A 6,000-nucleotide genomic window follows, 5' to 3' on the forward strand; every position below is an offset into this window, starting at 1 on the left:
TCGATCGGTCCGCGCGCTGTTATCGCGAATCGGTGTCGTCCGTTGTTACCTGGCGGTTGGTAAGAGAAGTAATTGGCGGCTTTCCGCGTAAATGCCATTTGGATTCAAATGGCTGTTACGCAGGACCGCGTCATACTGATAAATTTTATACCAAATTAATATAAAAAAAATACATGTGTAAAATACTAAAAAAAATTTTATTTTTATTTATGATGAATGTTTTAAGTTTTAATTAAATTTTAATGTGATATTTGTTCTTGTTTGTTTTGAAGAATTTCGTGCTATTTTGGATTCAATGTAGTCACTGCAAGTCGTAGAGCTTTACTTATTTCTAGCTGTGATCGGTACCGTGTCTTTATAGCTGTGACAGATGAAAAAGTTTTTTCACATAAATACGCTGTTGAAAATTGAATTAAAATTTTCATTGCTTTTTCACTCAACAATGGGTATTCATTTTTCATCAACCAAAAATGGCATTTTGATAATTCCAGGAATTTAGTTTTGAGTGAAGAGTCAGATGATAAATCAATGAGGCTTTCTTTTTCACTCATATTTAACTTAATATTTTCATTGTTTGCTGCAAATGGATCTATTATCCACATATTACCATGTTTAGGGTCTTCTCTTTTTGGGAAATAACGACAAAAAGATTCTGTAAGTAATTCTAAATGCTGTTAAATAATAGCTACCACTCTCTGGTTAACGTCCTTCTCTTTCATATATTCATCAAAATTTTGAAACATTTGTAGATCCTCTTCAGCCAACCGCGTTTGCCAAAGTAATATTTTTTTTTTAAAAGCATCCATTTTATCTCGTATTGTGAACACGTCCTTATGTTGTCCTTGCATGGATATGTTTAATTCATTTAGCAGCGAAAAAATATCTGCCAGATATGCAAGCTTGGCTACCCACTCATCATTGAATAAAAGTTCTTGAAACTTCAGATTATTTTGCTGTTGGAAAAATAATTTAACTTCTTCACGTAGAGTAAACAGTCGGGGTAAAATTTTCCCTCTCGACAGCCATCTTACCTCTGCATGAAGAAGAAGGTGTGTATACTGGAAACCCATTTCTTCACAAAGTGACTCAAATAACCTAGAATTAAGTGCTTTGTGTCGAATATTATTTACAATTTAAATAACATCGGATAATACTTAATGTAGATCTGGGGACATTTTTTTTGACGCAAGTTGCTCACGATGCAAAATGCAGTGGATAGACAAAATATCTGGGTGACCGACATTTTTAACTTTTGCGACAATGCCTGAAAGATGTCCAACCATGTTTGCAGCACCATCTGTACATATCCCAATACATTTTTTCCACTCAATTCCGTGTTTCTGAAAATAACTATCAAGTGCTTCGAAAATCTCAGAGCTAGTTGTTCTACTCGTCAAATTGAGCGAACAAAGGAGTTCTTCCTGTAGTCCTCCTCCATACTCAACCCTCACAAAATAAAGGGGAAGTGCTATTAGTTAAGTTCGTCGATTCGTCAAGTTGAATTGAGTAAAATGGTGAATTTTTCACCATTATTATAACTTGATTTTCAATATCATCAGCCATTTCATAAATTCTGCGTTTGATAGTGTTAGCAGACATAGGAATCTCTTTGAGTTTTTTGACAGCCTACTTTCCTAAAACTACTTCACCGGCTTGTAACATGCAAGGCTTAATTAAGTCTTCTCCAATCGTATATGGTTTTTTATTTTTTGCGATCTGAAGTGCTACCAAATAAGAAGTCTTTAACAAACATTTATCTTCGATTGTCATTTTTTTCATAGTAATTACTTGCTTTCGCATGTCATCACGCATTCTTTCAAAATATTCAATTGGTTTATTTGCTAAATTCTTGTGTTTTGATTGGAAGTGCCTTTCAAGTTTTGAAGGTCTCATAGCATCATTGGATAGTATGTCAGAACACACATCTCAAAGTTGCCGTGGATGCATATCACTATTCTTGAATAAATCCAAATTTCAAGTAGTTTGAATTATATTTTCTTAATATTTTAATTTTTTTTCTCTCCACCATCAGTCTGAATGTTTTTTCTAATGACACCTGACGAAGATTTTGGGGGCTCTAAAGTTTCTTCATAGTTATTACTATTGTTGTAATTATCTTTTTTATTTATAAAGAAATTATAAATATTACTTTGTTTTTTTTCACTCATTATATAATATAATATGTAAATAATAAAACAAATTACAATTTAAAAAAAAACCACGCGCACGTTAACAATACAATATTACGACAACGCGACCAAACAACGACTAAATATTTCAATGAAAATAAAATAAAGATTTGATATTAATAATATTTTCGAGAAATAGGTACTCATTTTACCGAGCCCTCATGTAGCGACGCATGTATAGATAATCTTATCCGTTCTGCGATTCGGCAATTGCATATATGTGTAGTCATTAGTCGCTGAGTATAAAGGCCCCTACACACAGTATGATCTGGTCGGGCCGACAGATAGCCCGACAAAATCAGGTGTTGTGTACAAACGACACGACCTCTACCCGACTTGGTCAGATGAATTTTAATTTCACTAGTGCAGTAGTGTTATCATAAAGATAAATTACAATAAAATAAACAATGGCTCCGGTGACAAAACGCCAAAAAATTGGAATTGCTCTTACAGCATTATCTTTAACATTTGAGGATGTAAAGAAAAAAAGAAGAATGTGGGCCAAAAAATGGCTAATAGAACGAAAGAAATTCAGCCACATAACTTTACTCAACGAACTGGATGGCGATGATTTCCGTAATTATTTAAGGATGGATTACGATTGTTTCAATGAATTATTAAATTTAGTGAGTCCATTGATCTCAAAACAAAACACCCATATGAGAGAAGCAGTCAGTGCTGAAGAACGACTTGTGGCCACACTTAGGTATTTAGCAACAGGTAGAGATTATGCCGATTTAAAATTTAGTACAGCAATTTCACCACAGTTGCTGTCAAAAATAATCCCAGAAACGTGCAATGCTATTTTTAAAGTGCTGAGAACTTTTATAAAGGTAAGGTCAATAAATATTATATAAATTATCAAACAATTTTTGATATTTATTTTTATTCAAAAAGTTCTAGTCATAAAAAATTTAAACTTCCACATTATACAGGTAATATAATAATATATTCTAGACTGACAAATTATCATCCGTAATTATCATCTATTATTGCATTTAAATTTTACACATCCATTATAGTGACCTATTGTATGACGGAAGTCTATTCCATCCCTACTACATCAGAGCGAATTCCCAATTTTAAATTTAAACATATACTTTCTATATACTTCTAACTTTACACATATACTTCCCTATAGCAGGAGTAACACTTTACACTTGTATCTTTGTTAGATATTAATAGGAAAGATAAATCTTTCAACAAACAAAAAAAACAATGTCAAATAGTTTTTAACAACAAAACATAATAATATATAGGTATTTCTTTGCATAAAGTCCACTTTTTAAGTATAAACAATTTAAAATAGAATGTTAAATGGTATAATAAAATAAGTTGTATACAGTTTAACACAGTCTCAATACAGTTCGATCAAGTAAATTATAAAACAAAACAATAAATAAAATAATTTTAAACATAATAAAAACAAATAGTAAGTAGATATGTAGGAAAAAAAACTTATTTTTATAGAAAAAAATCCTTAATTTTAAGCAATTAAAAATATTAAGTTATCTTTTATATGAATAAAACTTTGACTTTTTATACACCTACTATTATTGCAAATTCTTGAACGTTAAAAATTCTTGCATATTGTATGCATGTTGAATGTCATTTGGTATTTCATTTAATGTAGAAATACTAGAAATAGGCATCGTTCCATGTGTTATTGGAAAAATATTCAGAGTATCTGAACTATTAGACATTGATGATGCACTAGGTGATGGCGAAGCTGATGGATGATTTCCTGAATTAGCATAGCTGTTTAATGCTATTGACGACTGTAAAGTTAACTTTTCCATTTTTCCAAAAAAAATGACTTCTGATATTAATTTTTCTGCAATACACTGCTATGTTCTATTCATGTCTTTAAGCTGTAGTCCAATAGCTCTCCCATATGATTCTGCAGGGCCATCTTCTGTTGACATTAATTGTTGTGCACATTCGATTAATCTTTCCTGTTTCTTCTGAAAATTTGTAGCACGTCGTTTAATGGCTGACGGATTGATGGTTCACTTATTAAACTTTGTGTTTCAGATACCTACAACAGAAAATGAATGGATGGAAACAGCGAAACAATTTGAAAATAAGTGGCAGTTTAATAACTGTATCGGCGCAATGGATGGCAAACATGTTCTTTTTAATAAACCACAAGAAACTGGTTCTTTATACTATAACTACAAGGGAACGTTTAGTGTAGTTTTATTTGCAGTCGTCACATCAAATTATGAATTCATGTACGTCCATACTGGTATAAATGGGAGTGTTTCTGATGGTGGGGTTTTGAAACATACAGAATTTTATAAAAAATTAACATCGGGCGAACTAATGCTACCACAACCCACTTTGCTTCCTAATACAAATATATATGCACCCCATGTTTTCTTAGGCGATAGTGCGTTTGCAATAAATAAAAATATTTTAAAACCATTTCCTCAGAAGAATCTAACTCATGACAAGAGAATATATAATTACAGGCTATCACGTGCTAGAAGAGTAGTAGAAAATGTATTCGGGATTTTATCATCACGTTTTCGAATATTTAAAAAGCCAATACTGGTAGATGTAAAGAACATTGATATACTTGTTCTAGCATGTTGCTCTTTGCATAATTTTTTGAGAAAAAAATCAAATAATTATATAACAAATGACTGTGTAGACACCGAAAATTTAGAAAATGGAACATTCAGAGAGGGTGACTGGCGGCGAGAAGAGACTTTTTTAAATGTCAATCAAAATAATCAAAGATATACAACAGAAGAAGGTAAAATGATTAGGAATATATTTAAGGATTATTTTAACGGCATAGGCAGCGTACATTTTCAAGAAACAATGATAAATGCATTGGGAGACTATAATAAGTAATTACTAATTACTAATAAATAATATCGAAAAAAGTTACTATAATATATGTGTACCAGATACATATATAAAAACATAATTACCTCATCATCACCACAGATATCTAAAGTGTCAACTCCACTTCTATTTAAAGTTTCTTTGTGATCTAAAAATGTCAAATATTCGAAGTACCATAATGTTGGGATATAAACATCCTTCAGTCCAGCACCAGTACCTTTACTGTCTTGAACCTAGAAGTCATATAATATTATAATATATTGTCAATTAAACATGCTAAGTTGCCTTATTTATAGAACACAACTCTCCTATGTTAAGCATAATATTATATTATTATTTAATAATAATATAAAATATTATATTATTATTTTTTATATTATTATTTAATATTTTGTATTGTATTTAATCTAAATTCATTAAATCGAATTATTATAAATAGTAATATATTTAGTATTTAGTACACTTCGTAATAGTTAGTTAATACTTAATAGTAATATTTATTTTAAGAATACTATAGTTTATAATAGGTACGATATGACTATAAATAAAAATTGAATGCCACTTAAATAATAACATTGATTTTGGATGTATATTATATTATAATATAATATATTTATGTTTATTTATTTAGTTTATGCATATAGTATTTGAATTTAATAATAATTAAGTTATAAATACACAACATACTTTTAAAAATACGAATCGTAATTGATTTGTTTACCTTTTTTAACTCTCTTTTATAGGCAGCTCTCATATTTTCAATTTTTTTTTTCACTGTTGCAATACTTGCTTCTTTGTCGATTACTTTTAATTTTTCAAGTAAGACTTGAAGTGCTTGGTTTCTGGCATCTTTGTTACTATACTGTTTACAGGAAATATCCCACAAACAAGTAAATTCTTTGTACATCTCTAAAAATTCTGAAATAACTTCTCGTTCTGTAATTATGGCTGTCAT

General features: G+C 30.2%; 1 pseudogene; it reads right to left on the minus strand.

The window, feature by feature from the left end:
* Positions 1 to 3,742: 3,742 nt before the first annotated feature.
* Positions 3,743 to 6,000, minus strand: LOC126549791 (uncharacterized; annotated as a pseudogene).

This window comes from Aphis gossypii, chromosome 2 (assembly GCF_020184175.1).
Source record: "Aphis gossypii isolate Hap1 chromosome 2, ASM2018417v2, whole genome shotgun sequence".
Taxonomy (NCBI): domain Eukaryota; kingdom Metazoa; phylum Arthropoda; class Insecta; order Hemiptera; family Aphididae; genus Aphis; species Aphis gossypii.